A 13,205-nucleotide genomic window follows, 5' to 3' on the forward strand; every position below is an offset into this window, starting at 1 on the left:
AAAAATCGATTTCTGCGCGTCTGCTAAGTGACTTACTACAACTCAGGCATCTGCTTTCCGGCTTCCAAAATTGTTATGCGATTCTCTCCTCTTTGTTCTTACAAATGCAAACCTTTAAAAATAACTTACCTGTCCTTTTGGTGATTTTATGTTTTTTTTTTTTTTTTTTTTTTTTTGAGGGGAGGAGCCGGTTAGGGAGGGAGATAGAAGAAATGTGTATGTATAGTGTGTGTTTGTGGGCGTATGCTTGTGCTGTCTCTGTTTCCTTTAACTGGAAGTCTCATAACAGTTATTTTTTGAGAATTCCTTTCACATTCTCTGGCAAAGCATTTTTAGTAGGAATCCGTCCACAATGTGACTAATAAGAGAGAAGAAAAATATTTGAAACGTAGCAGTTGCATGACATTTCGCTGGGTGTTCTATGAAGAATGTCTGACTGTTGGGGACTGAAGTGTGGTGATCACCGTTCAGGGGAGTCATAGGAGGAGAAAAGGATATTTTAGAATCCCCACCATGTGTCAGGCACCGTGTTCTACTCCTTAGCAAATGTTATCATGTTTCATTTTAATGCAGCAGCAATTCGATGAAGTAGATGTTATTATCCTTGTTTTACAAAGAGGGGAACAGAGGGTAACCCAGAGACTAAAGAAAAACACAGAATTTGAATAAAAAACATCCAGCTAAGGTTTTCTTGAAAGAGAAGCCACTCCGGCAAACTAAATTCATTGTGTGGCTGAAGCGTGCAAGATGACTAAATAGTGCCTGGTTATTTACAATTATCCAAATTCTTTCTTGTCACAAACTCATGCTTGACTTAAAGGAAGGAAAGGGATCGCCTAGAGTGTGGTCTCTGATTGAGAACAACGTTAACTCATTCTGTGACCTTGGGCACATTGCTTCACTCTCAGGGCCCCCGATTTCTACATCAGTAAAACAAGGTCATCAGAATAAATGGTCTGTTACATTCTGATGATCTATCTTGCAGATGGTGAACTGGAGGTGCTGAGAGCTTCAAGTCAGATGGGAAGTCCAATGCTCGGCCACCCTCTAACTCTCTGTTTATACTCTTTGCAAGAAACTTCCCAACAGATAGTTGGACGGCCTTCCAAATGCCAATGGGCATGAAATATGGTTTTCTCCCAAGTCCCTCTTTAGAACTGCATCTCTCCATATCCCCTTCAGGGACTGCAGGGTCTCCTCTAAGCTTAAGGTAAATAAATACTCCAAAATGTGGAATGGAAATGGAAGTCAAAGGAGAGATTGGGGAAAGGAGGCAGCGAACCTTGGGCCTTTCACCATATGGCCTCAACACTTTTGATTATTTTATGAATGCATGAGGTGACACGTTGGTTTCTTCAAAGCCATTCTTGTACATGCCTTTCAGGGTTATAATCCGTGTGAATTCAGATAATGAGGTAATTGGGTTTAATGACTGAGGCAGTGATTCAGGAAGGAGAAGAACTCAAATTATTTATAATAATAATTGTTACTGATACTTGTATGATATTACTAAAGCAACATTAAAAAGGTAATAACTTCCATTTGAGAAAAATGGGAGCAACCATGCATGTGATTTTGTTCGAGCCCCTTGGGTCCAGATGAGGAATCTAAGACCCAGAGACACGATGTAAATCGAAAGAAAACATGTCTGAAGTTATGCTGATTACTAATTCAATGCTTTTCGGTAATACTCCATTGTTCTGTTGCTGGTTAGTATTAGTCCTTCTCCCTCTACAAACGTCATGGTGCTAATTTAGAACTAAGATTGACATCTGTATGATTGGATAGTTATTGGTTTTCTGATTACTGTGATTAATAATGATGTTCTAAGCAAAGTAAGCCTTAGGTCATTGGTAGGGAAAATAGGTCAGAGAAGGCATGGTGATATAATCCTATTTGTAACCTCTAGTGTTGTCTAACCACGGTTTTGATGGTATTAGTAAAATGAAGTAAGGCCATTTTATGTTATGGCCTAAATATATTGTTTTTTTAAAGGTTTTCTTGCATTAAATAATTTCATTCTATCTTTTTTTAGGTACGTTATATGTCAGACATTTTTTGTGTGCTTTGGAAGGATTATCTCATAAGGCATCATAATATTAAATGAAGTAGCTATAACTATTATACCCCTTCCTTTGCACTCAGAGAGGTAGGTGGGTCTCTCAAGGGCTACACAAGCTATTTGGCAGAACTTGGATACACACTCAGACCTACCCCAAACTGAGAAATTTTAGATGAAGCACACTGAGGCAAGATATCACACATATTGAAGGCATGCTATATTACTGCAGCTTTTCCAACTTTACCACGCTATTCAATCCAAGCCAAATATTTCATTCATTTTGGTGGCCAATTGTCAGAGATATCTTTCTCATATCTCCATCTCGATCTCCACTTTTTACCTTTTTATCCTGTTGGTAGCAGAGTGAGACTTTGTAGGAGAGTCATATGTGAATACGTTAAGAAACAACTCATCCCAAACCAATTTATTCAAAAGACTGGCACATTGTAATATCTTATGGCTATCTTGCTCTCTCATATTATCTTATATCTTAAAAATGGACTTCTCTCATCTTTCAATTCCTTCATGGGAGAGAAAAGGTCAAACCTCTGGTTTTTGAGACTTGTGAAAATAGGTCAATTCTTCAACCTCTTTTATTTCAGTTTAAGTTGTCCAAGAATAGATAAAATGAGATCCAATAAAATTATTCATTCTTTGTTCAATAATCATTGATCTTTGGCACAGCTAATTATAGTTAAATGTTCACTGCGGTAATAAATTAATTACTTAGAGTCAGAGAGGTGAGGGTTCAAAGGCTGACTTTGCCTCTTTATTAAATGACTGGAGGCATGTTTTCTTATCACAACTTATAAAAAGTAGAACCATTATCACTGCCCCATCCCCAGGGTAGCAGAGTAAAATATTACCTGTGGGGAAAAATAAACCCCAATAAACCCCTGTCACATAATCAAAGGTAAATAATTTTTCCTTATTAATTTATCCAAGCTATTCATCTTCAAGACTACCACCTCTTTCTAGTATCTGGAAAGACTGCTTCTTTCTAGACCTCGTTACTGAGCAAGCATATTGCTTACACAAGGTAAGCAGTTCCAACTGTATTGAAATCATTTGCCTGAAATGTTTTCTTTCCCATTCAACATTGCTTATTTACATGGTGTCGGATCAAATGGAAGAGAAAAGAACAATGTGATTCATGATCTTCCTCCAAGGAGGCAGCTGCAGCATAAAATGATGTCTCAGGAAACAGGATAATCTGTTTGTGTGGCCACAACTCTGTGATCCCTGACCTGTCTTAATCTTCAGGAGTGGATATATGTGTGGCACTTTTGTCCCCAGGTGGAACTGAATGTTGAAAAAAAAAAAAAAAAAAAAACCCACCACTATTCATTTGGATACTTTTCTTCTATCCTTGCAGATAGCTTACAAACTGTTGGTGTAGGTTTAAAATCTTCTCTTTCTTCATTGGGCTCAAGAGTTCAGATCTCCTGTTTTCTAAAAGTAACAAGGATCTTCCTGAAATACCATCTCTCTTGAGGATTTGGGATGCTCTTGAGTATCTGCCACAGTAGGAAAACAAGCTGAAGGAATGTGGAAATGTGAAGCCATCTGGCTGCTGGTCCACTTTCACACCGGCTCTAGGGGTCACTGAGAGCCCCCCCAAGGGCTGTTGAGACCCAGCTCTGACAGGAAACATTTGATCTCATTCCAGCAGTGCCCGGACATGTGTACTCAGATACGTGGCTTGCCTCTAAACACAGTGGTTAGAAGATATTTTAATTGGGGAATTTGAAGGAGGTGTTCGGAAACTGACTTCAGCCCCCTAGTTCTACTATCAACATCCCAAGTCCCAAGCACTTCAACTAATATCACATTTCATTACATGTCAAATGTATTTTTCTCTTGAGTGTGTGCCATTGGAAATCATGAGCATTCAGTGTGGGAAAGACTTTGCTTAGTGTTAGAGGCATAACAATGAATGAATGGCTTACAGTCTTTGTCTTCCAGAATCCCCGGTGATAGGCAGGCAAAGGAACAAGCATTGGCAATATGGAGCAATGTATTAAGACAGGTTCCAGCAGAGGCTGGTTAAGACAGATTCATTCCTAAAAGGGAAGGTGGGTACCCACTTCATTCAGAGGATCCATAATGAATAGACCTGCCATTCATTCAACTAGTCATGAGCACTCCATTCTATGTCATACACTGTGTAATAGTCCCTGGTGAACTGTTTTAAGGTTTATATTAGTTTTTTAGGGCTTTCATATCAAAATTTCATAGACTGAGAGGCTTACACGACAGAAGTTTATTTTTTCCTAGTTCAAGAGGCTGACAAGTCCAAGATCAAGGTACTGGCAAAGTAGGTTTTGTTTAAGGCCTTCTTCTGTTGGCCTGTGGGCCAGCTCACTGTGTGTTCACATGGCCTCTTTATGTGTGCATAGAGACAAAGGGAAAGAGAGAGTTCTCTGGTGTCTCTTTTTATAAGGACACTAATCCAATCTGATGAGGGCCCCATGCTCCTGACCTCATTTCATCTTAATTACTTCCTTAGAGGCCCCATCTCCAAATACAGCCACGCTGGGTACTGGGGCTTAAAGATATGAGTTTGGGCAGGGACACAAACATTTAGTCAAGAGGTGATGAGGACTTATCTATGTAAAGTGTGTGGAAGTGACAAGTGAGAACTCTAGATATAATAACATCTGTATATCATTGAGTAGCATTGTCAAATGAAAGACAGGGCATCCAGTTAAATTTGGAAGTCAGACTAATAACAAATAACTTTAGCATAAGCGTGTCCCAAATGTGGCATGGGATATACCTATACTAATAAAAACCAATTCATTATTTATCTGTAATTCAAATAGAATTAGGTGTCTTATATTTTGGTTTGCTAAATTGAGCAGCTCTCATTTGGAGCACTGTTACATTTAGGGAACTGGTTATAGCATCCTAGCAGAGGATATGGTAAAGTGCACTCATATCTTTCATTTCTGTTGCCTAGATAGTCACAAAGGCCATGGGTGACCCAGAGCAAAGTGGCATACTCATTTTTGTTCAGTCCTACTGTGATGGGCTGACTTGTCACCCCAAAATGTTCATATGCGAAGTCCTAAACCTTAAATTTCAGAATGAGACTAGACTAGATTTAGACATAGGGTCTTTAAAGAGGTACTTAAATTAAACCGTGGTGATTCGGGTGAGCCCTATTCCAATATGACTGGTGTCATAGAGGAGGAGGAAATGTGACATAGATCTCAACAGAGGGAAAATGATATAAAGATTGAGAAAAGATAGTTATCAACAAGCCAAGGAGACAGGCCTGGATCACACCTTTCCCTCACAGCCCTCAGAAGGAACCAACACCTTGATCCTGGATTTCTAACCTCCCGGACTGTGAGAAAATAGATTTCTGTTGTTGGAACCACTCAGTCTGTGGTGTTTGGTCATGGCAGTTCTAGCAAACCGATATGCCTACTTTTAAAAAAATGTTGTTGTGGGGGCGCCTGGGTGGCGCAGTCGGTTAAGCGTCCGACTTCAGCCAGGTCAAGATCTCGCGGTCCGTGAGTTCGAGCCCCGCGTCGGGCTCTGGGCTGATGGCTCAGAGCCTGGAGCCTGTTTCCGATTCTGTGCCTCCCTCTCTCTCTGCCCCTCCCCCGTTCATGCTCTGTCTCTCTCTGTCCCAAAAATAAATAAACGTTGAAAAAAAAAATTAAAAAAAAAAATGTTGTTGTGGTTGTTGTTGCTGTAAGTGAAAAAAAAAAAATTCCTAACAGTTCATCTAGTGTTAGTATAATGTAGTATGCAGATCCACAGAGGGTCTAAGGTATCAGATGCTAGAAGTAAAAGAACTTTTACCACCCCTCCAGACCCACACTCTACCTGAGTTTCCCATTTCATGATGCAAAGGTTGAGGGTTAATGATCAGTCTAAGAGTGTGTCCTTAATTTTAAAGAAAATATGAAGAACTGACATTTATAGATCAGGACTACTGGAATATAAAACTGTTTACTCACAGGTGAGGAGGAGAGTCAGTTAGACCTCTAAGGACAGGACTGAATTTGCATGTCTATAGACAACGATTACTTGATATTGCTATAGATTATCAACAATTTACAGAATTGCAAAGAACCTGGAGACTAGGATGAGCTAAGACCAGAGCCTGTGAGGGTAGGTGCCGGAAGTAGACAGAGCATCTTTGTTTCCCACTGAAACACATTTTCCCTTCACCAGGGTTCCCGAGCGTCAAACAACATTTGGAAGCGGAAACTCATTACTTTGTGCTTCGGCACAACGTGCATATTCAGGTGTTGGGAAGGCAAACAAGAATCCAAAGAGACCAGGTCATGCATTATTCTAAGGAGACAGTGGAAGGCCAGGAAGGAAGACATGTTCTCCCTGGCCAGTTTGCATTGGAGAATTTACAGACTTGAACAATACGAAGGCTAGTGGAGTCTGCGATATTGTGGGACCTACTTGTGTCATGGATGAGGAAACAGAAGTACCTATTGTTGAGGGGGGGGGATGTCCAGTCACCTGGCATTGGGTTGAGGTGCCTGGCCTGCTAAAACCAATAAGATGCTTCTTCTAGGACATTCTGCTGCTTCAGTGCCTGGTGCCTGTTACACCTTCCCATGCCTCTCCAAAATGGTGCACAAAATGAGCTTTAACTTGAAAAGATCAAATGGAAAAAGGCAGCAATAGTGGAAGTCAAGTGGCTTGGGTTCTGTTCACTGAGCCCGTGAGGCTGTTCCAGAAAGTCTGCTTCCTGTGACTTTTGTACACCCAGCTTTTCCTCATGTCCCTTCTCTCTACCTGGAATGTGGGGGGGGGTTTCCACAGTCACAGCCACTCTCCCCCCAAACTCTGGGGGATTTTGCCAGTGGCTTTTCTCCTGCCCCAGCTTTCTCTTCCCCCAACCTATTAGACTCCAGAAAATTCCCTGAGAGAGGAATCCATAGCTGATGATTTTTTTTTTTATTTTTTAAGTCCAAGGAAAATTGCCTGTTTATTCAATCTCTTTGAGTGCATCGAGTAATGTGCTTGAGGCACATCTATGCCCTGAGCACTTATATTCTGGGGCCTGGAATACAGTAGGTGCTTGTTAAATACCGTTAGAATGAATGACACGTATGAGCATTTCATTACATATTTATCTTTAACATTTTAGAAGAGCTTGGGATCCTAGTGGTGGTCTCGAAGGTGGAGGTGGGAGGGAACAGGGAGGCAGTTGGAACATGAAGCCATGGAACATGGAACCTGTCTCGCTTCTGACCACCTTTATGTTCTGCCTTAGCGGGGACTCATCTCTACGTTTCAACTTGACGCTGTATTTTAGCTCCTACTTGACCTGCATCCATTTAGTTAAACTGAACCAGTACTGCACTTCCCTTAAACCGAATCCATACTACTGTATTTAAGTGTTACTCATACTGAATAATTAAGTGCATACTCTACCTAAAGGAAATCAGTGCTTAACCTAAATGCAGAGCTCTATTTAACCAACCATCAATGCTACAATTCTCATGCACTTAAATTAATCACACAATGTAGGTTTTTTTCCCCTCTTTTTTTTTTTTCCATTGGAAAAATCCATCCCATAGTTCTTGAACTGATACCAGGAGATGATAGAGTTGCCCATGACCCTGAGCGTTTGGTGAAGTGAGGTTGGGTGGAAAACAGTTCTCCTGTGGGCTTTACATATGGTACATTTAAGATGATATGGTAGTCCGTGAGTCTGGTGCTGCTCTCTGCGTTTTAGACGTGTCAGACCAGGCTCAGAGGGTGTGGGTGGCCTGCCCAAGACCAGCCTATGGAGCGTGGGAGATGGGACTTGAAGTCAGGGCTGTCCAACTCATGTCTCTGCTGGTTCTACCTCCCCTCCTGTCTGCCCAGCTCTGAAAGCTTGTCCATCTGTTTGTCCTGTGTGAACAGGCTGTGGGTGAACTAAGTCAGTAAAGGATCCGGAAAAAGAAAAAAAAAATGAAGCAGACGCAGCCCCTGGGCCCTAGAACAATGTCTCTATCCAAACCTTCTCTGAAAATTGCTGCGGAGGTTCGGTGGCTTCTCCAAAGCATCTGCTAAAGCAAAAGGGTAATAGCACCCACTGGTGGGTGGTTTTGATCTCCCCATTTCCACCATACGTTGACAAGACCGGTCAGATGTCATCCTGGTTTAACAAGTGAGGACCCCAAATCTCAACCATAACAACAATCCTAGCTACTATTTGTTACCCGTTTACTCTGGGCCAAGCACAGTTATAAACACTTTACTTGTATTAACTTCTTTAATCATCTGTGGGGAAAGATACCATCATTAGACGAGGAAGCTGATGCACAGAATGGTCAGTTCAATTGTCCAAGCTTCCAGTAACTGGTAAGAAGAAGGGGTGGAGCCAACTCAGATAGTCCAGTTCCAGAGCTCATGCATATAACCACCATGTAGAAATGTTGGCCAGTTTGCTTGGGGTGGGGAGATTGGCCCACATGGAGTGGTAGAGATGGCCTGAGTCAAGGCTCTGGTTTACAAAGTCTACGTACTTTTTTACATGCTACCACTCTAGATCACATAAGAATTCAAGTTTGGAGTCAAACTTTGGTTTACCACTTGGCCCCTCTGTGGTCCTAGACTAATCTTCTGATCTCTCTCTGCCTGAGTTTACTCATTTGTTAAATAAAAATGATCATGACCTCCATTTCCTTATGTTCTTTTATGATTAAATGTGTTGCTGTGTGTGAAGGCTCAGTAAATTACCTGTCACATAGAAAACAAGAAATGCTAGCTGCCATCATTTTTTTAAAGCTTCAATTCATGTTGCAACATCCGAGTTTGTTAAATCATAGTTATTTCCATTAAAATATGAGGTATCTCCCATATGTTTTCACTCATATGTGGATCTTGAGAAACTTAACAGAATACCATGGGGGAGGAGAAGGGGAAAAAAGTTACAGAGAGAGAGAGAGAGAGAAAGAGAGAGAGAGAGAGAGAGAGAGAGAGAGAGAGAGAGAGGCAAACCATAAGAGACTCTTAAATATTGAGAACAAACTGAGGGTTGATGAGGGGTAGGGGAGAGGGAAAATGGGTGATGGGCATTGAGGAGGGCACTTGTTGGGATGAGCCCTGGGTGTTGCATGGAAACCAACTTGACAATAAATTATGTTAAAAAGAAATAAAATATGAGGTATCTCAGTGTGTGGAAAGTGTCAAAGGAACTAGCAGTTCTGGGTTAACTCCTGGTTCTGAGAAGCCTATGTGGGAAAGTCTCATTTTTTTTTTTTTTTTAATATAAAGAACTAGGAAACTCCAAAGAGCCATGTTTTCAGAGGAAGGTAAAATAAAAGCCAGACCGGTCAACTAAGGCACATGCTAAATGGCAGGAGCTAGACAGAGCAGATGCACCAGATGCCGGGGAGGGGTCAGTGCAATTAACTAGTAAGAGTAGACCACTCAGATCAGATGAAAGAGGAACAAAAGCAAACTAGCTTGAACAGAAGAAGAGCTTCTTGAGATTTCCAAGCTTTCCAAGATAAGAAGCTGTAGAGAGATGTGAGCAAGATACGTTGATAGAAATACCTAACAGGCATTGCTTACCAAGTCTCTTATGTGCACATCTTTGAGGCACTAGGAAAGGTACTTTATATAAGTGGCTGTTTCTGATATGATATTCACTACCGTATTTACTAACACTAAAAGCACAAATTTCCCTGAAGCCAGCTATGATGGGCCGATTTGCTGAAGCCCAAGTTGCTTCATTTGCGAAGTGGTAACAGTAACTTATTTTGTGGATCGTCAGTTGAGATGAATAGTTTCAGGGATGCAGTACGTGCTCAAAAATGGTAGTACCATTTTTGCTCTAATGGTGTTTCCTAAAAAATAACCATTCCCAGTGTTCACCAAGTGGTTTGTCATGACGAAACCTGCTGCAGCCTGGATAGATGGAAAACCCAATCAACTCTTGTCAACAAGACCTGAGATGATAAATTAAGGTGAAGCCGGCAGGTCTGGCGTGATGGCTTCTTGGGGGCTCATCTTGAAGTGCTTCGGTGAGGTCTGTTTTGTTTTGCTCTGTTTGGGATCATTTCTTTTGCCACTCCAGCTATGTAAAGATAATAATCGCACCAATAGAACTGGTGACCTTTCACCTTCTCTGCCTTTGATAAAGTCTCATTTTCTAGGAAAACTATGACAAACGTCTCTTCCTTCACCTTCAGTAAACTAGCAGATAATCTGTCTATTATGCTTAATATCCTCTTACCCCACAAGCCATTGGTATTTGGTTTGGGTTCCTCTGAATGGGGTGAACATTATATCTCTAACCTATGAAAAGGCTTTGCTCTTTTGCAATGTTGGTGGAGCTAAATTTGTTTTCACAGCTGGTTGTACTTGGAGAAGGGGTTAGCCGCCGTCTTGAAGGTTCTACCACAGCAGTTCATCACCAAGCCTGCTGTGTGGTGGGGGCTTTGAGCTGTTAACGGGAGGTGTGGAGGGAAGTCTAAATTAATCATTTATGATTTATTTATTCTTTTTCCATCATGGGGTAAAATGAGCAGATGCCAACATTTCTAGGGCCAATACTGTCTAGATGATGTGATGTTTGATAACTGACTCCTAATATTTATCTGCCAACGGGACCAATCTGTGGGACTAATAACAAAACCATATACTTACAGACCACTTCACAATTTACAGCTTGGTTTTCCTATTCTTGGCCTCAATGGATTCCTATAAAAATCCAGTGAGTTATAAGCTGCATTCTTTAACATCACCATTTTACAGGTGATGAAGAAGAAGCTCAGCAGTGCTGATGCAGCTCAACTGAAGTCAAATAGCTTGTCAATAGCAGGTGGGCATCTCGGATTATTACCTCCAAACCCTAAGATCTGTACTATTTCCATGACTACACTGAAGAGGAGACATCATATGAGAGCCTTCTGTACCACTGAGGCATCACTTGGGTTCCCTGCCTCTCTCCAGCAAGGCTAAGGGTTCTCACCAACTTGCCATCCAGTGCCACTTTTGCTGCAAGAGTTTCATTCAGCCTCGTGAGCATCTGTGTTGCGTCAGAAACTTGCTCAGTACTCAAGATGGAGAGATAAATTAAGACAGAGAAACTGTCTCCAATGGAGGAACTTTCTCGCTAGAGCTCTCTATCCAGAATCGTGGCCATTAGCCACATGTGGCTACTTAAATGTAAACGAAATAGAATTAGATGTTCGCTTTCCCAGTTTCACTAGTCACATTGCAAGTATTCAGGTATTGCCCACCACTGAGAGTTATATCTACCTCCTAAAGCAGCCAGACTTAAAAATGCAACATTAAGTTTATTGAGAAACCTGATAACAGTCCCCGACAGCACCCATGTTGAAGTTTCTTTTCCATGTGCTAGTGAATAAAATAATGTGATTAAGGAATCATTCATTCAGAAAGTATTTGAGTAGCCAGTCTGTGCACGGTTGTGGGCACTGGGAGTATACTGGTAAAAAACATAGACAAGGTGCTGCCTTATACCAAGGAGAATCAAACAAGTGAAGGGCAAATGAACAAGAAAATATTATGTGGTATTGATTAGGGATAAGTAAGAAGTTAAAATATGCTGCTGTCTTAGAGAGTGATTAATTATGACTTGAGATGAGGTCGCTTGGAAGATGTCTCTGGTAAGATGATATTTAAGCTGAGATATAAATGGAAAGAAGGAGCTAGCCATGGCAAGGTTAGGGGAAAGCAACCGAAACAGGAGGAACAGACAGGAAGAACATTTTTGTTGTGTTCAAGGAATTTTAAAAAGGAGAGCTTGTCTGGAGCATAGTTTAAAAGTTGGAAAGTTGCCTTAGACGATGAAGAAGTAAACCATGACTAGCCAGAGTTAGGAGTTTGGATTTATTATAAGGCAATAGAAAATTTTAGGGGTGGAAACTTTAGGAATATGGAATAATCTGATTTATAATGTAAGGAATGGCCCTGCCTTAAATAGGGAGAATATATTTTAGTGGCGTGAGAGTGAAGACAGGAAGACTAGTTGGTAGACAATTATAGCTGCTTAGGTGATAAAAAATGGTCACACGGACCAGGGAGCAGCCAGAAAAGATGGAGAGAAGTCAGTTTTGGGATATGATTTAGAAGTAGGATCAGTCAGATACACTGATGGACTGGATATGAGAGAAAGAATAGATCCTAGATGTTGAGGCTGAGCAGATGGTGGGGCCATCTACTACAAATAGGAAGATTAATGGGAAGGATCCAAGGGGCGATCAAGAGAGAAAGAGAGAATAAAGTCTGAGATGCACATGAGGCAACCAGATAAAGATACTAAGTAGCAGCTGTATACATGAATTTGAGAAATAATTCAGGGCTTGAAGAAACATTTTGGATTTTTTGAAATGCCAATGGTGCTTAAAACTAAAATACTGGGTGAATGAGAGAGCAAATGTTGAGGAGAAGCGAAGTCCCTGGACTGAACCTAAGGTCCTGCAATATTTAGAGGGCAAAGGGAGGGAAAGGAAACAGCAAAGAAGAGCTCCAGTGAGGTTAAGGAAGAAACCAGAAGCATATGTGTCATTCAAGCCAGGAGAAGAGAGAATTTCAGAAAGGATGGAGGCATCAATTATGTCCAGTAATGCCGAGATCAAAACCAGTGAAAACAGACTCATGACTACTCAATTTTGAAACATAAAGGTCATTTTGGAAACAGTGATTCTCAGGTCTTGGTGTATTTCTGCCAAGAAAACTCACTGGGGCTTGTATAGGAAAGAGTGTAAGGTAAGTGGAGACAGTAACAACAGGCAATGCTTTTAAGACTTTTTCTTGTAAAGAAGAACAGAGAAAAGAAACAGCAACAGAAACCCATCAAAATATCATCATATGCATCATAACATGCAATGAACTTTAAAAATCAATGAGATAATTTGGAGTGCCTGGGTGGCTCAGTCGCTTAAGCGGCTGACTCTTGATGTTGGCTCAGGTCATGACCTCGCGGATCATGGGCCCGAGCCTCATATCAAGCTCTTTGCTGACAATGTGGAGCCTGATTGGGACTCTCCTGACTCATTTTTGAGTCAAGTGTGTTGAGACTGGGTATTTACAGAACGATTGCTATAGGAAAGCGGGTTCAAGTAGCAGTTTCAAACACAGGGCCTGGTGCATAAATGTTTAATAGGCTTTTATCAAAATGTATTGAAGATCCATAAGA

This window comes from Puma concolor, chromosome B1, assembly GCF_028749965.1.
Source record: "Puma concolor isolate L17-30 chromosome B1, mPumCon1.1.hap2, whole genome shotgun sequence".
NCBI lineage: Eukaryota > Metazoa > Chordata > Mammalia > Carnivora > Felidae > Puma > Puma concolor.